This window comes from Sciurus vulgaris (genome assembly GCF_902686455.1).
Source record: "Sciurus vulgaris genome assembly, chromosome: 9".
In the NCBI taxonomy this organism is placed as follows: Eukaryota; Metazoa; Chordata; class Mammalia; order Rodentia; family Sciuridae; genus Sciurus; species Sciurus vulgaris.
In genome coordinates, this window is record NC_136469.1 from 126,631,340 (window position 1) to 126,658,719 (window position 27,380).

The following is a 27,380-nucleotide window of genomic DNA, read 5'->3' on the forward strand; positions in this document are numbered from 1 at the left end:
GCATCCCTGTGAGAAGAAGGGGAATTGAGGCGCCCACGGGAACGAAGGGAAGATGGCGTGAAGACACCGTGCACAGCAGCTGTCAGCCAGGCAAGGACAGGGGCCTGGACTCCACCCCCCATCACAGCCTGGGATGGAGCCCACCCGCCCACACCCGCCCACACCTGACCTCAGACGTCCAGTCCAGAGCTGTGGGAGCATCCGGTGTTTCAGCCATGCGCTCTGCGTCCTTTGCTATGGCAGCCCTAGCACACTCACACAGTCACTTATGGTGACCTCCAAGCAGGGTCATGGGGTCACATAAGGGCAAGTGGTTCAGACAATAGGGCACAGCCTCTGGGGTTGGGATTTGCATCGCACAGCCCTAAGGTCTACATCCCCCACCCCGACGCACCCCGTCACCCACACAGTGGCAACACGCCCCGCCCCCGTTCTACCCAGACCATTCATTCACCCGTGATGTCTCTTCCTCCTGCAGACTGCTGCCGTCTGCAGCCAGGTGTTATAGCCCAGACGTGAACACAGTCCCGTCCAGCACAGTCCATCATGACTGGCCACTGCTTCTTGAGCATCTCCCATGCTGCACTGCAGTAAGTGCTTGGAGTCCAGGCTGCATTCAACCCGGCCTTCAATCCAAGAGGTATCATGGACTCCATTTTATTGGATGAAGAGGCTAAGGCTCAGAGAGGTGGATCAAGTACCTAGGCCGCCCAGCTTGCAAGCGGTCTTGCCTCCTGGGTCTGACCCACCCATAAGCAGTCCTCATCTCTTCTGCTCCTTGGGCAGTGACTGGGGTCTCCTGTTTCTCTGACTTGACCAGGCTGAGTGCATGCCCTTGCTTTCTTCTGTGTGGACTGGGTACCTGGCCTCAGAGGTGACCTGCAATCTGGCTATCATGAGGGAAGGGGTCCTTTCTTGTGCCACACCAAACTCATCAATGAACTGGGCCCCAGTTGGCAGCAAAACTCAAAAAACACACCATTCCAGAGGAATATGACCTCCACAAGGTGGGGCCCCATCTTCCCTCTTCCCAGCTACAACAACGCCCCCAGAAAATCAATATGGACATCTTAGAGCTGGTGGGGGCCACGGTCAGTCAACAGGTGTCTCTGGCTGGTCAGGCATCCTTCCTCCGCTACAGCATCAGCCTCTATCTCCTGTCTTCTCCACTCCACGGTGAGGTTCTCAGGGTAAACACAGTGCTGTCCACCTGCGTATCATTTGCCTTCGAACACGGTCTGAACTGTGTTCCTTCAATTCATCAATTCAGTCAACAACGATGTGTGCCAGACACCACTCCAGGCACCGGGGAGATGTCAAGCCACTAACAGAGGCAAGATTTAGCTGAGGTTTGTTAAAGGTGTTCTGACGGGCCCTGGGCACAGGACATTTGGCAGGGCAGAGGGGTCCAGCTCTCGGGAGCACGGTGTTCTCCAGGGGATGGAAGGCAGTGAGAAGGTGATGGCCACCAGCCCGCTGCAGAAGAGGCTCAGCCAGAATCTGAAAGGGAGGGGCAAGGGGACGCGCGGCTATAGGATAACTGTGTGCCCCCCAAATCCCAGGTTCAGCCTGAGCCCTCGGGTGACAGCATTTGGAGGGGGTGCTTGGGAGGTGAGGAGACCAGGGTGGGAGCTTTGCCGTGGAGTGACAGTGGCCCTGCCATGCGGGGAGGGGAGGGGCCTCGCACGTGCTGGGCAAGAGCTCTACCACCCAGCCGCAGCCCCAGCCCGTGGTGGGATTATTGCCCCTATAAACGAGGCCCCCAAGAGCTCCCTTGTCCCTTCTGCCATGTGAGGACACAGCAAAAAGTAGCCCTCTGCGAACCAGGAGCCGACCCTCATCAGACTCTGTACTGAGGCGCCGGCGGAGGATCAGCCTCCAGAACTCTAGGAATAAACCTGTCGTTTCCGAGTCGGCCGAGCTGTGGCACTTTGCTCTAGTAGCCAGATGAACTCAGCGGCTGAGACTCTGGAAAGAAAAAAGCCAAGTCTTGTACCCAGCTCTGCCATCGGCCACCTGAGTGGCCTCGAGCAGTCACACGGCCTCTGCAGGACCGTCGCTCTCCTTCGTGGCCCCGCTGTGATGACGCAATAAGATGACTACCGGGAGGGACGCGAGGGGCCAGGGAAGGCAGGCGGCTCTGAGGCGCCTCAGGGTCAAGCTGGCTGTGACGGCTGCGACCTACACTCCTGACCTGACACCTGTCAAAGAGCAGCTGGGAACACCCGCCAGACTCACCCACCCCTCCCCAGCACCCAGGAAACACCTGGGACTGGTTTTGCAGGAATCTGCCTCCAACACTCAGATGCCAATTCCTATTAATATTCAGATGAAGAAGCAGGGCCACGCCCTTTGTGCCCCAGATCCAAGTGGCACGGCCAACCCCAAGTCCTCGGGGCCAGGTCCCCAAGGAGCAGCGAAGGCTTTCCCAGGGGTCAGTCTCCAAATCAAATCAAATTTAGACTTGAGCATGTGTCTGCTCAAATATTCACCCAGGCCTCTGTGTGCAGGGTGGTGCTCAGCCAGGGCCACCGTGGATTTCGGAATGTCCTCCAGGGCTTTGTTCCCCTCCCCATTTCTTCGCCAGCCCCCCTTCACCCTCCTAGTTTCACCCCTCGAGGTGAAATTCAGACACAGATCAGGTGACCTCTCCCAATCTGGATGCCCTGCCATGTTCCTACATGGCCCCACCATGTGACGCGCCCTGTCCTGAGGTTGGCTTCCTGTGTGGCAGCCATGTGCCTCCTGGTCTTCCTGCCTCACTAGAGCATTACTTACCCTTCATGAGGGTAAGTAATGGTCTTTCACAACCATCCCCACATCTGTACACACACACACACACACACAGAGTGCCAACCCAGGGCTGCAAAACAGCGTGAAAGCTTCATAAATGTGTGTGGAATGGTTGTTTAAAACCCAGTTGCCCAACTCCAGATTCAAAAAGTGCTGAGTCTGAAAACTTGGTTTCTGATATATAGATAGGAGTCCCTGCTCTCTGTTCCGAAAATATCCAGCCAAAACTGTCGTAAAGGCCACGGATATAAAATACTCCGCACAACAGGAGGCAGGATCGGTGTCATCGCTCACCATGTCGCTGCTAGTGCCCTTTGACATGATGATGGCGACGGTGATAGAAAATACTTAAGCTTGACTAGAAGAGGGGACTGGAGGTCAAGAGACCTGGATGCGACTTTCAGCGGTGACTTTCAAGCTAGCACTGTGGCCTTGGCCAGCCCTGCAGCACGGCCATCTGTAAAGCAAGAGTGGCGCTCCTGTCCTGAAAGTCTTTGCAAGTCGCTGAGTGGGCGACAGGTGCTCCTCCAGGGACACAGCCCAGGCCTGGAGTCCCCCTCGTACCTCCTTTCCAGACCTGAGTGCCCGCTGAATTCAGTTCTGAGATGGGTCAACAGCAGGCACTAAGCCTCCAACTCCGCAAGTGTGTCCTTGAAGCTGTCCCCCGTCCTCTTCCCTGTATGTTGTCCTGACACTTGTTTCCCTCCCACACACTGCAAGACACATGGTAGGAGATGACCCCACCGTGACTCTTAAAGCAAGGCATAAAAGTCACTGGGGCGCCAGTGCTCTGTCATTGGACAGCCCTCAAAGAGCCCCAGGCTGGGTCACTGTGCAGAGCTGCGTGGAAGTGACCGGCCAGCCAGCATGGCGCACGTAGCTCGATGAAACACCGGCTGCCAGTGTGCCGGAAGCAACGTGCACTGGGGTGCCCCAGCAAGCCAGCTCCTCCCTGTGATTAGCTGAGGGAAATAGCAATCCCATACCTCACCCCGGAGACTGAGTTTTCTGGGTCATTCGGCCCTAAGAGCCCGGTTTCACCCCACTCTGAACACTCCCTCCACCCACAAAGTTGGGGCACAGGGGAATGGTGAGACACGTGGGGTGCATTTCTCTGGTGGATCCAGCAAAGGCATCCTGGGTCCACTGGAGGAGCCATTGACCCACATTGGCCTCGGCCCTTGGAGGAGCTCTGAAGCTTCCTGTGCCTCAAAAGGGAGGAACCTCGGGGAGGAACAGAGGTATTTCAAAGACCCCTAATGGGCTTAGAGACCAAGCAGACCTTCCCATCATCCACGTCCTTCAGCCAGGCTTCTCTGGGAAATCGGGATTACCTCTCTAGAGAACTTCTGCAAGGCTGTGATGTCACCTCTCTCAGGAAGCCCTCCCCGACCTGGGCGTACAAGCCTGGTCGGCTCAGCCTGTTCTTGTCACTGCGCTCTTATCACAATATCATAATGGTTCCTTGATGCACCATTCCCAGTCTGTGAGCTGGAGTGGGTAGGAACTCCATTTTAATCACTTGCCATAAATGAGAGAAATTCAGAAACAGAGTCGAGTCAGGAAGATGTCTTGGCTTGGGCGCAGCAGGCAGGGTTGAGAAGTCAGGCACAACTGGATACAGAGGTGTTAAGTGGAAATCTACTCATGGAATGGTTCCACAAACCCACGTGCCCTTGGCTCGAACCTTGGCAGGCATGCTGAGGCTTCCCAGGCTGAAACCTTGAGGAGGCTTTGCTGGAGAAAACAGTCTGAGAAACCAGATCAGGAGGAAAGACCACAGACACTGTATTTGGAGCTTTACAGTGAGGAAACCTGGCCACTGTCCAATTGTCCTATAGTGATGCCCACTGGGCAACAAGCTCCACCCAGCAGCTTTTCAGTGCTATGTTTTTAAGGATGGACAGGCAGCCAAGGAACACCAGATGTTTAAGAAAGACCTTCCGCAAAAAGGAGGCCTAAACAAATCCCACAAAGAAACTCACAGGAAGAGACAATTCAGAGAGCAGAAATAAACTTGAAAGTCCACAAACAATATCTCAGGGATAAGAGAGACTAGATTGTACCCATGAAAAAAGAACAGGATGCATGAAAAAGGAACGCTCAGAATACAGAAACAAATAGAGCAACTAAACTAAAAAAAATTTAAAAAGAGGAAAAATTATTAAAGAAATAATAAGAAGAAAACAGTTCCCAAAGAACAACATTTTCAGATTTTTAAAGGCTAGTGAAAAGAAAGAAAAGTACCACACAAATGGCCATTGTCATGAAATTTCACAACACATGGATTAAAAAGAAAATTGTGAAGGATCAAAATTGAGAACCAGAACCTCGTGGAACTTTTTAACAACAAAGTAGCAGCTAGAAGATAACGGGTGAATTCAAGTCTCTGATGGCAAGTTACTATTAACCTAGAAACCTACAATCAGTCCCATAATCAAAAATGTGTGAGGATGGACAAAACACTATTTTAGACACGCAAGATGCTGATTCATCCCTTGTCCTGCCCCTGACAGACCACAGAGAGCAGAACCCTACAGGCTGTCCCGTTTCTACTGACTTCCAGTTCGCTTCCTTCCACACATTCTTCACGGAGTCCATGTTACTGCCAAACAGGAGAAAGTTTGTTTTGGGCAAGCTGAAAAAAAAAATTTTATGTTTTGTGTATAAAGCACAACTACATACAAAACTATGCAAACAGATATTCAGTATATATCTGTGATATGAAAACTATATGGGAGAGAATCATTGAGGGGGAAAAGTCATAAAAGACTCCTTAGTGGGGTAATAATGAAAAATGGTTGAGAATATTGATTAAGTCGGTGGAAGTCACTGGCAGACTAGGAAGAGGTCATTGGAAAAGGAAGTCCTTTCTCCCCCAACTTTCTGCCTTGGGCAACATATCTGGCAGTAATTCAAAGTAGTAATCCCGTATCCATGATTTCAGTTTCAACAGCAGACTGCATTCCTAAAATATGAGAAATTCCAGAAATAAACAATTTATACATTTTAAATTGAGCTCCATTCTGAGTAGCATGATGACATCTCTTGCTGTCTCCCTCTATCCTGCCCAGGATGGAGATGATCCCCTTGTTTAATGTATCCACACTGTATGTGCTACCTACCCATTAGTCACTGAGCAGCCATCTCACTTATCAAGTGGATTGTTGTGGTCTCTCAGGTTCAAGTCACCTTTTTTTTTACTTAATGGCCCCAAAGCACAAGAGTAGTGTGCTAGCAGTTGGACTATGCAAAGAAGATGTAAAGTGATTCCTTTAAATGAAAAGTACAACAACATTGAGAGAGAGAGAGTGAGGAGAGTGCTCACATTCATATACCTGTTATTACAGTGTATTATGATAATTGTTCTATTTTAGTATTAGCTACTATTGTTAATCTCTTACTGTGCCTAATCTATAAACTTTATCATAGGGGTGTGTATATATAGGAACAAACATAGACTGCCTAGGAGTTGGTGTTATCTGTAGTTCCAGACATCCATTGAACATTTCAGAAGGTAGCCCAGTGGATAAGGGGGGCCTGCCCCTCTCTCTCTCTCTCTCTCTCTCTGCTTTGAATTCAGCAGCTGGCATCTTCCCTCAGCACTAACCAGTCCCTGGGCTCTGGGCTCCAGTAAGCCTGTCTCCCCATATGTCTTTTCTGAGGAAAACAGTAGCATCCTGCTCCTGCTAAGCTCATTTGGCTTCTTAGCTTTACTATCATTTATGTGCCTATTCCCCTTATTAAATTCTCTCAATTAAGAATGCAGCCCTCCTTGGCCTCATAAGCTGTGTACTTCATATTACTATGAAAAATGTTTTCTCAAACTATTTTTAAATTTCTAGAAGGACCGACTGTTCATATTATAAATTAAAGTGAAAGTTGTTGGCCCAAAACAATACAAGTGGGAGGCCCAGTGAGGAGGACAGTCAAGAAGTCACATTCCCAGTCCTGGAGGCCAGAGACCACTATGTTTCCCTTTTCCCAGTCCCAGTGCAAGGTCCCCGTCTTGTATGGTGGGTCCCAGTGAGCACAGGATGGGTGAGACAAGGCCATGTCAGTGGTCCAGAGGTCCAGGGCCTGCTGACTCAAGCCAGCACCAGCATGCCCCTCTTGGGGCCCTCCAGGCCACAGGCCACTGGAAATGATCAGGAGCCTTTTCATTCAATCAGCCCAGGGCTCCGTAAACCACTGGGTGCCTTCCACCGCTACCCTTCCTCCCGGTTCCGGGGGCCCCACCTTCCCACATGCGGAGTCAAGGCTGTTGAAGTGACTGCAGGTGCCTGGATCCGGGTCTGAGACAGCCTAAGGTGCTTCCTCTTCTTCGCTTTACCCAAAAGAAAACCACAAAGGCAGATGAAATTCATCCTTCATTGATGAGGATAAATTTGAGTCTATTCCCTCTTGAGGGTTTCTTTGAAAGGGTGGGGGAAACAGCCTTTTCAAGACCTATCCCTGTTCCTGCAGTGAGTGACCAGATGCAGGGGCCCCCGCCCTTCTCCATCTCAGCCCCCTAGCCCTAGCCAGGCCGTGGATGGCGAGCAAGCAGAGGGTTTCTATGTGCTGCACTGTCTCCCTCAGCCTGACCCAGCGGTTCCCATTCCTGTTAAGAAAGAGAAAGGAAAGCAAGAGGGGGAGCAGAGAGGGGCAGGGTGCGGTGTGGGCCCTGGTGGGCTGCAGACCATTTCTCTTTCCTTTCTTATTTTTAAAACCAGGATTCAGCCCAAGCCCTCATGCATGCTAAGCCCAGGCTGCACCACTGAGCTACACTCCACGCCCTTCTCTTTTATTTTATTTGCATATTGGTGATTCATAATTTGGCACAAAGCATGAAAAAGCTGTGGAGTTTTGTTTGCTTGTCTTATGCATGAAATGAAGGGGAGGGGGGAGGTAGTGAGGCAGATACTCCCCTGTTGTCACTTGCAGCTGCTCACTTCTTGAGCCTGAAGGCCATTTTTCTCCTTTACACTGTCTTCTCCTTCTTCAGTGGCTACACTTTGCTTTTGAATCACAACAGAAATACCTGTGTATGAAGCAAAGCAATAATCATTGGTGTTGTTTTGAAGAAATGGGGAGGACGAAACCACCCCAGAATGGAAAGAGTAGAACAGTAGGATCTGGGTGCTTTCCCCCTGCCTTTTGTTCATCTCTCTTTTCCAAATTTCAACCATGAAAAGTTATTTCTTGCGTAAGAAGGAAAAATGAAGGCCCATATTTCTCACTTTCCTCTGTCCACCCTATTGTGCCTGGAATGTCCCAGATAGTTCCCCAAACTTCAGCAGGGGCTAGGGGTTCAGGGCCATCTGAGTAATCGCTTCAGATTCTCTCTCCTTGTTTTTATTGTTGCGGAAGATGCAGCAAAGCGACCTTTATGGGCCCAGTACGCTCTGCAGTGCTGCTATGCTCCTAAAATGACTTCGAAAGATGAGTTTCCCTCGGCTCGTGGCTAAATTGCACTCAAGAAAACTTTCTTCAATTGTTTTTGTTTTGTTTAGTTCTGACTAACACATTTATTGTCCCCACAGATTATAGGATCTTTGAGAGAACTCTTTCCGAGTCTTTTTTTTTTTTTTTTTTTTTTAATCTCTCCTACTGTCTATTAAGTTACCCGCAACAGGTAACAAGTGCTTCATCAGTCATTCAATAAACCTTTACTGGGGGACCCACTAGGTGCCACCAATTCACTGAGACCCTGGGCAAGCCTTCCCCATCTTCATGCATGAAACTCATTAAATGGAACCCAAATTCAAGCTCACCTCCTGTCCTCACCCTACTGGAACCTGGGCTCTGTCTCTCAATAGAGACGACAGGGTAAGAGCAGAGAAATGGTATTCATATAAAAGATTTAAAAAAAAAAAAAAAAAAAAACAGCTTTGGGAGCATCCTTGCTGATTTCTGGAAACCTGATCAAAATCCTCCATGAAGCTCCTGGCGATAGCATATTCCCGCCACGTGCCGTGTGGAAAAACAGAGGCCATGGCTCAGCTACCAGGGTCCTAATTCCTGCAGGGCCTCAATTGTAGGCCATTCAATCATTTATCCTTTCAACAAATATTGATTCATCACCTTCCACGGGCCAAGCACAGGCTCGGCTCTGGAGGCACAGAGATGAAAAGCTGCGGTTACTGGACAGAAAGAAATACAAGAGCCAGTTATGCAACGTGAGAATCCCTGAGAAGCACACGGGCCGGAGAGCACATCGATCACAATAAAGGCGGCTCGCCCAGGCCTTCGCAGAGCTTGGCACAGACGGGACTGCAGACACCGCGGCGAAGGGCAGTCAGGAGAGTCTCAGAAGGAGAAGAGGAAGAGGATGCAGGATGGAGAGAGCCCCAGGCACCGTGTGCGGGGTGTGGCCAGGCGGGAGGATCAGGGGCCCGCAGGGTACGGGGGTGGCAAGGCTGAGCAGGAGCCAGCCCACAGGGAACCTGGTATACCATGCAGACAGACTGGAGACAGGCCTGGCATCGCTGAAGAAGTGCAGGAGGGAGAGACAGAAGGAAGGAGGACAGTTTCAAGGAGTGATCAGTAGAGTGGTCCAAAATCAAAGCAAAAGAAAATGAGCTTAAAAACTCCTGATTAGAGGCTGGGGGTGTGGCTCAGTGGTAGAGCCCTTGCCTAGCATGTGTGAGGCACTGGGTTCGATTCTCAGCACCACATATAAATGAATAAATAAAACGGGGGTATTGTGTCCACCTACAACTAGAGAAAAGTATTAAGAAAATCTAAAATTTGAAACAAAAATATATTAAAAAAAAAAAAAAAAGTCCTGATTAGCTAGGCGAGGTGGCACATGCCTGAAATTCCAGCACTCGCTCAGGAGGCTGAGACAGAAGGATGAAGAATTCAAACCCAGCCTCAGCAACTTAGCGAGGCCCTAGGCAACTTAGCAAGACCCTGTCTCTAAGTAAAAAATAAAAATGGTTGAGGGTGTGACTCAGTGGTTGAGCACCCCTGGGTTCAATCCTGTGTACCAAAAAAGAAACTCCTGATCATCCAGTTGGGAGAGTAGGGAATGATTTGGGTCATTCCAGCATGTGGGTGGAGGCTGGGGAGAGGGGCAGCTACAGCAGCGGGGAGGTCAAGAGGACAAGGTTACAACAGGGAGGTGAAAGGGAGCAGGGTCAGAACAAGTGTTGGGTCACAGAAAGGGAGAGGAGGGGACAGAGGGAAGAGACTAAAGGGCCCAGTTGACCAGGTGGGCGGCTCTTTGCATGAGGGGCAGGAAGAGGCAGGACTGAGAAGTGCTCCTGGGTTATCCCATGGGGGTAAATGGGACGCCTGACAGGAGAAGTTTCCAGGTAGCGGTAGGAATAAAGAGTAGTTTGGGGTGAGCTGCAGAGACTCGGAGGGTTGGAGGTGGAGAAGCCGCTCCCAGGAGTGGCGTCAGGAGGGAGCAGAGAGCACTGGCTGGGGCAGCCGCCAGCCCTCGGAGGGTCTTGAATTTAACCATGCGGAATGTCATCACACTCTTGCGTGCCCGTTGGGAATGAGCCAGCAAAGGGAGGAACACTGGAGAAGGAGGAAGGAGGAGGAGGCCCCTGCAGGGAGAGGCAAGCAGGATGGGCCCAAGAAAGGCCATGACCAGCTCTGGGAGGGAGGCAGGGAGGGCGGGCACAGGCAGGGGCGAGGCCGACTTTCCTAGTGAAACAAAGCCCGTCACAGCTGAGCGCCAGCTAGGGAGGTGGCGCTGGAGGCCTAAGGACGTGGAGGAGCCCGCAGGAGGGAGAACAGGGGGCAGCTGGGCCTGGGCGTGATGCAGTTGGACTGGAGAAGACAATGGCGAGTGGGGTCCCTAAACTGCCCATGGATGCAGGCAGGGTGACCAGGGGTCACCAAAGGGCAAGGTGGGGTACTGAGGAGACGGGAAGAGCCTCAGTGGAGGCCGGGAGAAGGTCATCCACTCTAAGCTTGTGAGGCAGAGGAAGAAGCCCCTCCTCTAAAGAGACCCCCCCGGGGAAAGCCCTGGTTAGGTTCCCCAAAAGGGAGAAGGCGAAGAAGGGAGGGGAGTGGGTCAACCACGGGGGACCCAGTGCAGTCGGCAGAAGGAACCATTGGGAGCTCCTTTCCCGGTCACAAAGAGGCAGCTGTCCTTTTCAGCTGTGCAGCCAAAGCCCACGGACAGGTGGCCAACGATAAGAATGAACTAGTGAGGCGATTACCAAAGACAGGCTGGGCCCTGGACTGCCCTGGAACATCTGGAGTCCTTTTCCTCCCCCAAACTGATCACCACTAAGATCTTGTCCCCAATAAACCACAAAGTGCTACTCCGTCCTTTCCCAGAACCACCAGGATGTGGCTCATTCCTGGAAGCGAGGGTACCACTGATGTGCTGACCCCCATCCTCCTTCTCCCTGAAATAACATCCAGATACAGAAAATGACAGCACCTCCCCCTCCTTCCTGGCAAACGTATGTCAAGAAAGCCACAGAACTGAAGTGACCGACACAGGGAGGGTGTCCATTTACACCGTTCTATCAGACATCAAGACGGGGTTCGCTTTTCTACCTCCTTCTGGATTTTAAGTGCTCTTTTGCTCCATCTTGTATCTGGGAATTTTCACTATGTCTGAATACGATTTGCACCCACCACCCCTTACTTCAAATCGCAGATACCTGGGCCCACTCATTCCCTCCCCGCTCTGCTGTGTGGGCCACAGGAACGCTGCAGTCTCTCTCTGGCTAAGTCCCACAAGAAAGAAACACAACAACACCCCAAGAGAAAAGTCATTCCTCCCCTCCACAGGATAGGTCCCCGTTACTGGTTTTATCAGCAAAACCCAGTGTCCTCTTAGCCACATCTCAGTCGAGGAAAACAAAGACAAGGGCCATGATTTACAATCTTCTGAGAGGCTTTAGAGGGAAAAAAACAAAAAACAAAAACTAGTACCACAGTCACCTTAAGGTTCTGCCGTTGCCGCTCAGAACGTTCTGCAGGGCAAAGAGAATGAAGTAACGTAAGTGCTCAGAAAAGTCAGGGAGAGCCGGAATGGGGAGTCCTATCCTCCTCCCTGGTGAACTTAAAAAACTGACGAGGTGTGGTGGCGCACGCCGTAGTGCCAGTGGCTCAGGAGGCTGGGACAGGAGGATCATGAGTTCAAAGCTAGCCTCAGCAACTTAGCAAGGCCCTAAGCAACTCAGCAGGAGCCTGTCTCTAAATAAAATACAAACAAGGGCTGGGGATATGGCTCAGTGGGTAAGTGCCCCTGGGTTCAATCCCTGGTACCAAAGAACAACAACAACAAAAAAACTGACTCTACCATCATGTACGATCTTGAGCAGTGACTGAACCCAACTAAGCACCAGTGTTTTAGCCTCTAAATGAGCGTATTATCAGTACTTACCTACTTACCACTCAGGGTGCCTGTAGGGATCCCATTGTTAATACAAACCAGCTTTAGATACCAAGGCCAAGGTGCTCAGCAAAGGTCAACCTCCATCTCTTCCCCAGGATATTCATGGTGATTCTAAGCCTCACTGTGGAGTACCAAGCACAGCTAAGCTGGAAACAGGCTTAATGTGGACTGAAGCCTCCGTGGTCACGGTCAACAGAAAGGAGAGGATGATGGAAACAGCTCTCCAGACCTTTCTGGGGGTGGGTCCTGTTTCAGGGTGGGGGGACACTTGCTGGTACCTGGCACTAAGCACCAGTCTGTCCCTTCAGGGCCTGGGACCCTGGGTTCTTGATCCTGTTTGATTGACTTTGTGGGCAGAGACATAGGGAGGGAGGGGTAAGTGTCCAGGGTGGGTCCAAAATAATGAGGAATTTTGTTAGTTTATTTTTCAACTGAAAACTCTCTGAGGAGGGTTTCTTTCCTTCCTTCTTTTCTTCCTCCCTCCTTCCTTCCTTTCTTTCTCCTCTCTCTCTCTCTCTCTCTCTCTCTCGCTCTCGCTCTCGCTCTCTCGCTCTCTCTCATAGTAGCCAGTCTAATGGTCTTGTGCTGAGAAGTTTTGGTGAATTAACAACTAGTCTCTAGTAAATGCTAAATAACTGTTTGCTGAAATTTCCTGGGTCATGACCACCTTCTGTGACTCTGTCCTTCCCACAGTTGGCTCCAGGCTCCACCTAATGACCCACTGTTCCCAGGACGGAGGCCTCTCCCTCCCCAGACAGAATAAATCTCCCTGGGGTACTGGAATTGTACCTTGCCTGTAATGTACCCCAAGCGACTATATAAGCAGTTGTTTTTGAATATGTCTTTTCCTATGAGATTATTTTCTTCCTGAAAGCAGGAGTCAGGTCTGCAGCCCCCACCATAACTAGGACAGTGCCAGTGCATGGCAGGTGCTCAGTAAAGGGATCTTGCTGATGGTGGCCCTGATGGTTGGCCACAGCCACCCGCTGGACACATCCCCATAAGAGGACAAGAGGGACTCGTATAACCCCGAGACAAACCAGCCCAGCCCACAAGACTCTTCAGCCAGCATGTCCTCTCCCAATAAATTATGAGGCTAAACCACCACGGACGTCAAAGGCATCTCTGACCACTGGGGTTGGCCCCATGCCAGGCAGACTCTCAGGCCCTCAGATGCCCCTCCAGCTGGGCACCAGCAGGCACGTCCCCGGGTCTCCAGCCCCGTGCTGGGGTCACCGCCCAGCAGCTGGTTATGCTGCCTGTGGACTCTCTCCACTTGGTCTCCAGCTCTGGGAAGAAATAACTGTCCAATGCCACCATGGGGCTTGAGGTAGGGGAATGGGGGTCTGCGCTAACAGACACAGCCCAGGGGGAGAAACAGAGTCACGGAACCTTCCTGGGCAAAGCAGAAAATCTCTACTTTCCAGAGAGTTCAAGGAGGGCACAACCACCTTCAGGAAGAACTGGGAGGAGCCAGAGACTAAAGCATCCAGACAGGAAGGGACCCGGCTGACGGCAGGACCCCCTCCTGTGTTTGGGTTACCAAGGTGCAATTCAAAGGAGCCACAGTCCACTTGGCCACACCCAGGCAGGCCATTATGCCCATATGCTGTCCACCTGCCGCCAGAGTCAGGCATATCCCCACCAAAGGGGGCTCAGAGACAAGTCCCTCCTCCACCAAGGTTTTAAAGTCTTCGTGTTATGATATATTCTCAGCCTGGTCCCCAGTTTTCCATTACCATGGCAACAAAATCCCCTGCCAAAGGAGGTGGGCAGATGATTCCATCTTATCCAGGGACCTTGTGCACAGATAATTGAAGATGCACACCACCCTCAACTGCCTGAGCTGTATCCGGAAGACTCCGAACATTCTCGATGTTTTTAATCCCTGGCCTGGCTTTCCCTGGGTGGGCTCCTGAAGGAGCCGTGGCATTACCAGCAATCCACTGAGACAGATCTGTGCCCAACCAACCATCCTGAGGAACCTTGACAAAAACGAGAAGCGACAAGGCCGCCCAGCCCGTTCCTTTCCTCGGAGCTTCCTCGTGAATCAGACTTACCTTAGGTCACATTTTTTATTCTTATTAATATTTGTCAATGACATCGGCTGGGAATTCAGGTCTCCCGGCTCTGCCTTGCAGATGCAGGAACCACGAACACTTGGGCTGAAACGTTTTGGGTTAACACAGGGAACTCGGCCCAGAGTGAGCAACCCTGCGGTGGGCACGCCCTCCCTCCGTCACGCTGGTCCATACCGCCTCCTGGGTCACGGCTGATGGGCACAGGACTTCCAGGAAGCTCCCAGGCCCTCTCCCACCATAGCTCCGAGTTCCGCTGAAACTGCAGGTCTCTGGCTCAGGCCGCCGCAACACCCCACCCGCTGAGGCCCAGCACTACGTCCACGTCCACCCAGGACCGCCCGGTTGGGAGCACTTTCTCAACCTGGGGCGCCCCTGAACCAGAATCACTTTAGAGAGTTGTGCCAGATGCCCATTCCTCAGGGCAGGTCCAGGCCAAGCCACTCAAGGGCAGGAGCCTGGGAATCTGAGTGTCCGTCTAACAGACATGGTGGCCTCTCCGGAACGGAAGAGCGTGCGAAGGGACGGGCTGAGCTGCATCCGCTAAGTGCCATCTTCAGCCCCAGAACATGCTGTGGTCCTGAGGACTCCGCTCTGGGCTGGGCTGGGAGACGGGAGAGGCGACACTGCTTTGGAGCAGTTTAGGAGAGGGGAAATGGCCCAGGACAGACAGGGCGGGTGTGCGGGGAGAGAAGGGTCAGGGCAATGAGTGAAATGGAAACCATCGCAGAGGACAGAAAGGGGCCTCGGGACCAGGGCAGCATGAAGACCAGGGCACAGGGCAGAGGAAGCTGGCTCTGAGAGGGACGGTTTAGAGGGGGCAGGGGGCTGTCCTTCGGCCCTCCAGGGAGAGTGGCCAAGTGCAGCGAGGGAGACCTGCCTTCAGTCCCAGGCCTTCGACCAGCTGTGCCACACTGGGGAGGTCGCTGGCCCTCTCTGAGCCTGAGTGTCCCTCTGTGCAGAGGAGCTGGTGACAGTCCTTGTGCTCCCCACTGTGCAGAGCACCCACCAGAGGAAGGACATAAGAGTAAAGGCTTTGGTCGCTGGGATTCCCGGCAGACAAGGGAGATGGGGGATGTTGTGAGTGTTGGCATCAGGGCCCAAGTACAAAGGAGGCCGAGGGAACAGAGGGCAGGCCACCCAGCGTGTGCTCAGGAGTCCAGCCTGCAGCCATGGCACCTCGCTTCTCACTTGTGTGGGGCTTCTCTCCCTGCTCCCTGTGTGTTGTTAGGCACGTTTCTTAACTTCTCTGTGCCTTAGTTTCTTCTGCAAAGGGTGGTTGTGTGAATTCAATGGATGAAGGTTGACCGTGGGCTCATATCTTGATGGGTGGCTAACGTCAACACACGGTAGGGAGCAAAGGGGCCTATTTATCAAGGAAGCCGTGGGAGGTGGACACGGCCCCCAAGGAGAAGCTACGTGTGCGCGCAGCTCTTCGGCCTTGTCTCCCCGGGACGAGCAGATGCGGGCACTGGCCGCTAGAGGGAGGCCCTGCGCCCGCGAGGCCCTGGGGACCTCCTCGCTCTGGGCGCGCTGGCAGGGCTCCCATCTGTCCTAACCGAGAGAGCGCCCGTCTTCCATTTGTGCCCAAGTGGACACGGCTGGGACCTTCGCCTTGCCCAGCCGTCCACTGAGCCAAGCCGACTGCCAGCCAGCGAGGCCGGCAAGTCGGCCCAGGGCGTCCCTGCGAGCCTGCGGGGCCCCGGGCTCCTCCCTGCACCCCCCGGGAGGCTCGGCCGGACTCCCGCCCCAGAGGAGACCTGCTGGCGGCGCAGGCGCCTCCCCTCGCCGGCTCTTCCTCCTCCACCAAACCTCTAGAGCAGAGGCTGGCCGGGCTCGGAGGCCGGAGGCTCTGCTGGGGTCCAGGCTCGCTTCCCTGCCGCGGGCGCAGGTCCCGGAGCCCTGGCTGTCCTGAGAGGCCGCTTCCCGGGCTCGGGCTGACCCGGTGCAGCCGTCTCCCCCTGGGACCCTGAACGGCCCCGCTGGGTCCTACCTAGCGGGACAGCAGCGCCCACGGCGGGTCAGCGGGCTCAGGAGCGGCACAGAAGAGAAAGGGGATGGAGGAGCGGAAGGCGGGGTTGGGGACAGAGGGCAGAGCAGGAGGGTGACGAAGTGCCCGTAGTCCCAGAGGCTGGGGAGGCTGAGGCGGGAGGATGGCGAGTTCAAAGCCAGCCTCAACAAAAGCGAGGCCCTAAGCAACTCAGTCAGACCCTGTCTCTAAATAAAGTCCAAACTGGGGCGGGGGATGTGGCCCAGTGGTTGAGCACCCTGAGTACCCTCTCCCCCAAAAAAGAGGGTGAGGAAGAGGGGAGGGGAGGGGGGGTGGGGAGGGGCTGGGCAGAGAGCCTAACTGGAGCGCCATCTAGAGGAAGGGCCCACTCACAAACGCCTCGGGGCCCAGAGTCCTCTCCAGCTGGTTAGGCCCCTGTGACAGGGCAAGACAGACTGGGCGGCCGCAAACCCTGCTGGAGGCTGGGAAGTGCAAGCTCAAGGCCAGCAGATCTGGGAAGGGCCCCTTTCTCATGGGTGACCTTGCTGTGTCCTCCTCACGTGGTGGAAGGGACAAGGGACAGTCTCCGGGACCTCTTTAGGAGGACATGAGCCCTGTGGCCTCATCACTCCAGAGCTCCTGCCTCCTCCTACCACAGCCCCAGGGGAGGACTGCACAGAGTTCGGCCGCAGGGCAGCCTCGCCTCTGGGCGGGGCAGAGCTCTCCTGGGCAGCGGGCCCTGTGCTGAGACGGTCTCGACCCGGCACCTTGCTTCCCTTGCACACCCAGCGGGCCAGAGGGGTGGGATACGAGGAGGCTGAGGCTAATGGAGATCAGGACGGGGGCATGTCTCAATGTCCCCACTGAGAAATGGTCACCCTACAGGGGGTTTGGGTTCAGTGGAAGACTGAGAAGTGCTGAGCGAGCTCAGTGCTTGGCCCTGAGAAGGGCTGAGAAACCCCACCACCCTCCGCAGGTCGGGCTAGAGACACAGGCTGGGCAGGGCCGGAGGAGACGCAGACCCAGGTTCGTGGGAAATTTGTGCAAAGCCCAGAAAAGCTTCTGTTAGTCATCTTTCCGTTGCTACGACACGATACCAGAGATGATCAACTTAAAAGGAGGAAAGGACTGCTGTGCATGGTGCGTGGCTGTCATGCAGCTAGTCAGGAGGCTGAGGCAGGAGAATCCAAGCTCTAGGCCAGCCCGGGCAACTCAGCGAGAGACTGTCTCAAAATAAAATAAGAAAGGGGGGTCCAGTGGCACTGCACTCGCCTGGCATGCGGAGCCAGCACTGAAAAAGAAAGAAGAAAAAAAAGGGAAGGACAGGTTGATTTGGGTTCCAGATTTGGAAGCTGCAGTCCATGACCAGTGGCCTACTTTGGGGGTGCGCGAGCAGCAGGGCACGGCATGGTGGTCTGGTGGGGCAGGCCGCTCCTCTCGTGGCAGCTGGGAAAAGACGAGGCGCCGGGTCCCTGTCCCCCCTACGGCTCATCCCAGTGCCATGACTTACTTCCTCCCCCAGGTTCCCCCAGTAGCACTGGGGACCGAGCCTTTGCGCAAGGCCTTTGGGAGACTTCGGGGTCCACACTAAAGCAGCCTCTGTCCGTATGTTCTCCAGCCAGGCCCTGGGAAATGGCTGAACAGCTCCCGACCGCGGCCTAGGCAGAGCCCTGGGCAGGCTCGGCCAGAGCAGGAGGGACCTGAGGAGTCAGTGTGCCCAGCTCCAAGAGAGCCGGGACCCCGGGCTGCAGGAGGCTGCCTGGCCATCGCCCTGGTCCTCCTGGAGCAGAACGGCTGCCCCTTCTCCGGCCTCCAGGCCTGGAGAGGGGCCTGGGCCTCCTCCTCCAAAATGTCCACCACCCACCTCAACGGCACTTGCACAGCGTCCCTCTTTGTGCACCTTGGAGCAAACACAGAAATGACGGTTGTGCCCAAGGAGGGGAAGGGGCTACTTGTTTCTTTTTTGTTGTTGCATTATAATCATCCACAACAGTGGATTCCCCGCGTCCTGTCCGTGCGTGCGTGCAGCGTCCTCTGGTCACCTCATCCCTCGGGGTCTCTTTCCCTCCCCTCTGCTTCCTTTTCACTCATTTTTGTTAATATTGCTGGAGCGACTTTTTATCTTCCATCAAAGCGAGACGCACGCAGAGCAGACTTGTTGGTGACGTCTTTCTAGATAGCCCTGAGATGCCACCTGAGGAGCAATGAGCACACTGGTGCTCAGACATGGGCGAAGACAGAAGCCAGGTGAGAGAGCTGCAATGGCCGGAGCAGCAGCAACTTACGCCACACCACAAATGACGTCACGCTTGACCCCAAGTGTCATATAAAGGTCCCTGAGTCCTTCTGACAGACATGATTGAGTAAATCAACATATCGGAGAGAGCAAATGCCGGACATTCGAAGATCTGCAGACATTCATGTGCCACTTGTCCCTCATGGAAGGGGCACAGCTCCCTGCTCTTAAGTGTGGTCTGTGCACAGACTGCTAGTGCTGGGCCCTAAACATTCCCAAAGGCCCATGTGCTACGGGCTCCGTCCCCAGCCCTGGGCACCATCAGCAGGTGGTGGTCCCTTTAAGAGGTAGGGCCTGGTGGGAGGTCCTGGGGTCCTTCAAAGGCCTAGTGGGACCCCAGCCCCCTTCTCTTCCTCCCTTTTGCTTTTCAGCCTTGAGGTGAGGCGTTTTGCCCGGCCACCTGCTCCCACTGTGACGAGCTGGCTCAGCACAGCCCCTAAAGCCATGGGGCCAAGTGACGATGGACTGAAACCTCAACAACCATGAGCCAAATGAAACCTTGTGTCTTCATAAGATGATCACCTCAGGTATTTTGTCTCTCAACAGAAAACTGACTACCAGTGACTGCCTCCCACAAGTACAGGATGGAAATGGGGGGCAGGGGTTGCTTTATGGTGGAGAAACTCACCAACACCACCTCAGCTAGGTAGCCCACATCGACAAGGAAAAGCCAGGTGCACGCCTGGAATTCTAGAGGCTCGGGAGGCTGAGGCAGGAGGATCATGAGTTCAAAGCCAGCCTCAGCAAAGGCGAGGCCCTAAGCTACTCAGTGAGACCCCGTCTCTAAATAAAACACAAAATAGGGCTGGGGATGAGGCTCAGTGGTCCAGTGCCCTGCAGTTCAATCCCCAGTACCAAATAATAATAATAATAATGAAAAATAATACCGACGGTACTGGCCCTTGGTTCAGGGAAATGAGACCCACACCTCAGCCCTGTCTCTGTCGAAAGCCCAGGAGCCAGTCTAACCTCAGGAAGGACAGCAGACAAGCCAGAACCACAGGCCGCGATTCAGAGCACCTGCTCGGTGCTCCTCAACGCTGCCAAGGACAACGAAAAGGAAGGAAATCTGAGACAGTGCCCCAGCCGAGAGCGGGCCTGTGACTCCGCCATGGGACCCAGGGCGCAAGAGGACATCCAGGGAAGACTAAGAACCCAGGATGAAATACGGGCTGCGGCCACGGACACTGTACCGGGTGCTTGATGGGGTCGGGTCCTCCGAGGTGACCAGCCCGTCACATCAGAGGTGGGCAGTGGGGAGCGGGGGCGACCGGTGGGAACTCTCCACGAAGGTCTCCGACGTTTTGTTTCTTATTTAAAAATCTAAAGAAATCACGACAAAACGTTAAATTTCCGCAACCCCGGTGGCAGGTCGCAGCGCCCTTCCCGCACCTCCGGCGTCCTCTCATGGCGCCCATTCTGGCCCGTGGACTCGGTGCCCGGCCCCTCAGTCTGCCCGCCCTGGCCACCTCTGGGCGGCCCGTGCCCTCGGGTTCAGCAGGGCAGCCGCTTCACAGGCTGAGAAGCGTCCGAGCCGCAGCCGCCGAGAGCCCTTGGCACAGCTGCTGAAGCGCTGGAGAGCCGGGGGCCACGGAAGGACCCGGGAAGCTCCCGTCCCTTAGCAGGGGACTCGCAGTCAGGTACCGGGAAGCCTGAGGACGCTTCCAGAACCAACCTGTCCCCGGAACCGGCACAGCGGCTGGGGACACTGTCCACGGGCCTTTCCTGCCTGAGCCCTGCCCTGTCCACACCCCAGGAGGGTCTGCCCCCCAGCACAGCCGGCCCAGGGCCCCAGGGCGGCACGGTGGGGGCAGCAGCAATAACCCTCCAAGCGACTTCCCGAAATCCAGCCTTTAAGAAAAGACCTCGTCTGCGCGGCTTTGTCCTCACGTAAAAAACAAAACCAGCCTCGTTTCTCTGCCAGAACCTCCTCACACCCATGTCCCCCACCCGCCCAGTTCACCTCGGCCTCCTCCAGGCCCCCTAAAAGCACAGCAAGAACCCGGCGCAACCTCCCACAGGGAGGAAGGTGGGGGCTGGAGCGTGGGCAGGCCGGTCTGCCCCGTCTTGCCACCCCCGCCTGGCGCTGGACCCATTCTCCATCCATGGGCACTGCGCGTGTCCACACTCCCGTGCAGCCGCCCTGAGCACCAGCAGGAGCTGCTCCACGGGCTGGCAAGGAACCCCAGCCTCGGGGACCTGACCCTCAGAAGGGCAGATGTGAGCAAGGGGAAATAAGATCACATCACATTCCACAGGGGACACGGGCAGGAAAGCAAGGCGGGAGGACAGCAGCGAAGACCAGCACCTCACCTGGAGCATCGGGGCTTCCCTGGGGAAAGAGCCCTGAGGAGGAGGACCTCAGAACACAGGCGGGCGCCAGGCATGGAGACATCTGGGGAGAAGCAGTTTAAGAAGGACCTGAGGAGGTGACAGAGGTGCAGGTGATCAGATAGCCAGGGACAGACCTTGTCACAATCCTGGGAAAGCAATGTCATGGCTGCCATTTTACAGAAGAAGAAACAGAGGGTCTAGAAGGTTGTGGGGCTCACCAAGACCATACAACCAGCACGTGTAGCTGAAGCCACATGGTCTGACTCCGAGCGCTGTGCCATGCTTTACCCCAATGTCTCCAGCACGAGGACACACACAGGTCCACGTCCCTTGAACACTGACATCTTAGAAAGCTCAGGCAGTGGGGGTCTGACATGGCTGGATGGCCCGGGACGTGGCATAGCACGCTGCAGTTAAACTTATGAAGATTTCTGCCGTGAAACCTACTCATTTTCAAGCTAAGTAGGCTAAATACGGCACTATTAATAGTCTGAGTTCAGGTGAGGCTGAGCCACCAAATTCAGGTCACATTTGATGCCACCTGACTTTCAGATTTCAGCGCCTGCTGCATTTCCACTAACGGCCCAGCACTGTTAGTTCTGGAAACAACGGCTCCATGAAGCCGGAGGTGGCAAAGCCCCCTGGAAACTAGCCACCTGCCCTGGCATCCTGGCCGGCCCAGCCTGCAGGAAGGGCAGCCAGGGGCAGGAACGTGGGGGCACGCTTCCTGCTTGGCAGGGGTGACGGGGCAGCCCTGGAGCTGCTGGCTGCCCGCATGGAAATTCTGTGGTTTGATGACCAGGTCTACGGGCCATGCTTACAAAGGCCTGGGGGAGCCCAGCCCACAGAAGAGGCCACCCAAAGAGTTTCCTGTTTAGCTCTCTGTGCCCCTGCTCCACCTGGGCTGGTTTTGAAAACCTCACCGGGAGCAGAGGAGTAACAGGTGATCGACACAGAAAAGCATTTTAACTTAAATTTCTACACAACCACCTCCCGACTGAGGCTTGGTCCTCCTGCCCATCCCTCCTGAGAAATGCAGGCCAATTCAGAGAGTCCCTTCCGTGGCTCCACCTCCCTCCCTATGCTGCCCACCCTCCCGCACTCAGCTCCTTGGAGAGGCCAGAACCTGCAGCAGGGCAGCAGAGGAGCCAGGCTTGGACAGTCCGCCTCCGCCTGGGAAAACGCGCTATCTCCCCCAAGCCCAGGCTGAAACGCACAGCCGCCCATCAGCACTAAGACTCCTGGGGACATTGGCAGCAGAGGCCAGAGGGAAATGACGTCACTCTGGATTTCCTTGGGAAGTTGAGGGAACGGCCATCCATCCATTCTACCGATGCCTGTGGGATCCATCCGTCCATGAACGAAATAACAAACGCGTCCGCGCCCACCTGCAGACCCAAACGTGAATTCGCAACATTCCACGCAAAGGTGCTGCGTCTCCAGGAGACTGCAGCGCAGGGCAAGGAAGGAACTGCGATTTCGAAGAGGGCCAAACCAAGCCAAGAGCTGGAGCAAGAACGAGGGGGCCATTCCAGTGGTCTGGGAGAGAATGTTCCAGAAAGAGGGCAGACCCAGGACAAAAAGTGTGCCTAGCAAGTTCCCAGTGCTGCAAAGAGGCCAGTGAGGCTGAAGTGAAGAAAGAAGGAAGAGTAAAGGACAGGCAGCACCACACTTAGGGACTGGCAGGCCGTTTGTGAGGACTCTGCCTTTCGCTCTGAATGAGAAAAGGAATCAGTCGAGAGTTTTAAGCCTAGGTCATCTCAGCGTTTGGGATGCAGCAGGAAGTCTGGGCTGGTGGCTGGCATCTCCAGTGTCCGGGGTCATCAGACTTGGGAAACCAGGTTGAGCTCTAGGCTTCTCAGGGAGGAGGTCCACTCTGACCCCAGGATTGCAGGATGGCGAGCTTGAGCCTGGAGAGAGGCTGAGACCCCAGGAACTCTGGAGGAGACCGTTGGTCGTTCTGGCCTTTGGCAGTCAGGTGGTGCCACCATGGACAGGGACAGGGGCATGAAAGTTCAGGGATACTTTGAAAGCACACTACAGACGGGGTACAGTAGACCCGCACAGAGGGACGGCGCAAGGCGAGTCCTCAGCTTTCTGATCTGGGCATCACATCTGGACGGCAGAGTTTACTAATATACTAGAACGTTAATAGACTGGCGCGGACTCCCAGGTGACCTTCCTCCGACCCATGCCAGGGGTCACCCTCTCCTCTCACACAGGCCACAGGCCCTGGGCCGGGCTCAGTTCCTGCTGCCTCTCTCACTTGACAAAACTGTGGCTTTTCTTTGCTGAATTTGTTTTCTTTTTAAAAACCTTTAAAATGCAGTCACATGCACAGCATGGAGTTTCCATTCTGGCCATTTTTCGGTGCTGAATTCCTGGTGTCCATGACATTCACGTGTTGTATTTCTTTTTTAATTCCAATATGCCCGGCTCCCTCCTTGGTGCTGTGGGGGTGATGGTCCCACCACAGGATCGAATAGGACAGCCCAGGTGAGAGGACCCAGAGCCAAGATGCACCTGGAAACCCACGCTGTCTGCAGCCTCCTCCCTGCGTCCCCCTGTCACACCACCTTCAAGGTACCCTGGGCCCGCTCCAGGGCTCCGCAAGTGTGGGGAGCCGGAGAATCAGCGAGGCGGGTCCAGGGACCTGGCGGGAGAGCAGAGCCCACAGCCCCAGCTCTGCCCTGCCCACCTGCCCTCAGGGCCTACGCTGACCTCAGGGTCTCCCGCTGCCCTGCCTCTGCCCTTTATCCTGCTGCTCTTCTCCACCCAGCAGGGAGAGGGGCTCCTAAGCAGAGGATCCTCCTTCGACCCGGCGGCCCTCCCTGGGCAGACCTGCGCCTGCTGGGTGCTCCAGGGTCCCGCCTCCCTCTTCTGCACACCCAGGCCCTGCCCTGCCCTTCACTCGTCAGGAAGTTGATCCTGAGCTCGCCTGGCGCCCTGCATGACAAATGCCACCCAATGGCGCACCCCCCTCCCCCGCTTCCCTCCTCGTCCTCAGCCTGCTTGGCCCTCCTTCCCCCAGGGTGCCATTGCCTGAAGCTAGCTTGCTCATCTGATGACTAGATTATGTTACTGGTTATTGATCAGCATCCTTGACCAACAGGGCAAGCAGCGGGTGCTGGTCAGTGCCCCGGAGATGGGAGCACGGGACGTGTGCTGGGTGCACAGCGACGCCCACCTTCTTCATGGCTCGGGTCTCTTTCTGGTCTGAGGCTCGCCCAGACCTCGCCCTGAGACTGCTCCAGGGACTTGCCATCAGAGGAAGTGACACGAACTCTGACACTTCTGAGCCTCCGCACGTGTTACGCTGTTGATCTGGAACGTTCTTCCTTGCCCGGTCCGTAGGCCCACTTACCCACATCCTGAGGGCAGAGCCGCCTTCTGGCTCCCTTGTCTGATAGGACTCCTCTCCTGGCCCCTGCTTCTCTCTTGTCATTTAGATACTGTCCACCTGTGCCCTCCAGGAGCTGCTCAAGGTCAAGGCCCAGGCCTCCTCCATCCTGCAGCAGGGGTCGGGATGGACTCGTGTGAAGCATGGCCAGGAGTTGGCTGAAGGGAGGAAAGAATGCCGGAGTCCTGCTTCCGTTACTGCTATCGCCCTTAAAGTGACGACAGTAACCTGCGCTTGTTATGGTCAATGCTGGCACCTGAGTGTGGAAGGTGAGCCTTCCGCAAGGTCCCGGGATTCTCCCCAGCGGCTCCTGACCCCGTTACTTCCTCCCGGGCAGTGTGGGGATGCCCAGGCATTGGGCCAGGGGTTTGAGGAGTGGCTCAGGCACCAGGACCTGCCAGCTTCCTGGTAGGGCCCCACCTGGATGCCAGGCAGAGGAGGGAGGCTGGAGGCTGGCTCTGGTCACTGCAGGGCTGACCGCTCACGTCTAGGAGGAAGTCATAACCCCTCTGCTTTCCCCTCTTCCCAGAAGGAGAGAAACTGGGGAGGCTGCTGCCCATCCCTGCGGAGTTGCCAAACACGGATTTCCCCAGGAGTCGGTAACACAGTCAAAGGAATGTGTTGAATGTTCGACCTTTGTGGTTTTTCAGGCTTTATCAGAAACTCCGAAAATAAACAGATTCTTTCTCAGTCTGGACCCCCCCCCCCCCCCCCCAGAGCCTTGGTGTTCTGCTTCTGTGAAAATCAAATGCAATTACGAGCTCCTCCACAGGCCTGGCTCCCACGCTCACCCCCAAGGTGGGTCCCCCACAGCCAGGTCCTGACCCAGCCAACTTCTGGTTTAAAAGGTGGCATCTCAGATGGGGACTCCGTGGCAGACAGCTTGCCTAGTGTGCTGGGTTCCAGCCCTGGCACCTCAAAAAGAAAAATGTTGACCTTTCATGTAATTCCAGTAGAGAGAAAAGATGCCCTGATTGGCTCTGAATTGTTAGCAAATCATCTTTTCCATGGAATATTATGATTTTTTTTAAAGGCAATATTTTCACTCTGAAAAGAAGCCAGTGGGATAACAAGACTAATGAATAGATGAGCAAAGATCAGGATTAACATGATGATGATGGTGATGTTGAAAAGGCAGATGATTTTTTTTTAAGAAGCAAGAAAGGGCATGTCTGGCTTAGTGCTTTTTTCAGACTTACAAGTGTTAAATCTGCAAACCTTGTAAGGTGTTTGGCTAAATACAAGGGCCCTGGGATACCCAACAGGATCTAGGGCTCCCTCTAGTGGCCGGATGCACCTCTGCACTGGCCGCTTCACTAACAGGTGTTCAGACCCCAGCTTCGGCGGCTGCCAGGCAGCACGGGAACTTAGTGCCACTGGCTTTCTGGAGCCTACTTTTTTTCCCTCATGGTCACTCCTGCCCTATTTTCCCTGTTCTCTAAACCCCAGCACCCCATTTTATCAACATCCCCTCGCATAGGTTTTTAATAACCAAATAGATCAAGTCCAAACTTTAATATACATAATAAATTATATTTATCTAGCAACCTAAAGTTTTCAGTTTGCTTTTGCGTCAGTTGTCTGAACCTACCCTTGTAAGGTAGATAAACTCATTTCATAATCAAGCAGCTTGGATATCAGAATGGTATAGAGACTTACTCAAAACCACACAGTTCGTTAACCCCAGCACCAGGAATTAAATTAGGATAGTGTGACCCCAAATGATGAGGTTTCCATTTCCACTGCAGCCGACTTTGAAAGGGGGGAGTTAACTGTTAATATGAAATTCAGAGAAGCAGAAGAGAGGTGTTAAGTTTTGTCGCTTCTATCAGCATCACATGGGGGGATAAAGTATTTAAATGAGACAGTACAATCAGAGAGGAATATACGACTTCTCATCAGATCTGTGACTTGGCCTCAAAGGGCCTGATTCCCAAAAGTCTGCTAGTGCTAAATCCCATGACTTATAGGGCATTGTAAAGTCAAGTTCTGCCCTAACTGGTGGTTGGAGCTAGGAATCTGAATGGCCTAGAACAAACAAGAGTCTTTCTGTGCACGTGTCTGGGACACACTCCCTAGTATATTCTTTACGACTTCTAGCACCCCGGACAGACAGACAGCAGCCCCCGGGCAGGCAGTGCATCCCAACAAGGAATTTCCCAGCTATGGACATCTGAGGATATAGCATCCCAGAGACCTGAAGTCACTCCTCGAGTACCAGAGGTTCTCGATGTCAGGGTGGCCCCGCAGCTTGCCTGCTTGCTCGGGTAGACACCTCTGGAGGTGTGTAAACTGGTGTAGCCATTTTGAAACATATACATTGCCACCCTCGCCTGGATATATGCCCAACATAAATGCTTAAGTATATTAACCAAAATGCATCTGCAAGAGTGGCATAGCTGTCCTTAATGCCCCAAGCTGGAAGCAACCCAACACCCATCAACAGCAGTCTGGAAGGCAAAGCAGAGAGAAAAGCAAAGATATGAAAGCAAGAGAAATAAGACAAAAAAGGAAGAGGATCCGCTTATATGGATTTCAGAAAAAGGAAACAGACAAATGAAGAGAATAAAAAAATTAGATTTTTTAAAAAAAATCCAATACAGCAAAAGCAATACTAAGAGGAAGTTTATAGTAATACACACTTTCATCAAAAAAGCAAAAGATCCCAAGATCCCAAGTAACAGCTCATTGCTGCACTTCATGGAACCAGAACAAGAACAAACCAAACCAAAATTAGTAGAAGGGAAAAAAAACAATAAGGATCAGAGTATAAATACATGGCATTGGCACTAAAAAATAACAATGTAAAATTCCAACAAAATGAAAAGGTGGTTCTTCAAAAAGATAAAGACAAATCCTTAGCTACACTAATCAAGAATAAAAGAACACTCAAATAAAATCAGAATTGAAAAATGAGGCTTTACAATGGACAGCACAGGAATGCCAAGAATCTTTGGTGGTTATTGTGAACAGTCTACATGCCAACAGATTCCACAGACACCTACACCCTACCAAGGCTGAATCATGAAGAAATAGGAAGCCTGAATAGACTAGTAATGTGTAATGAGATTGATCAGTAAAAATTCTTCTATCAAAGAAATGCCCAGGACCAGATGTCTCACTGCTGATTTCCA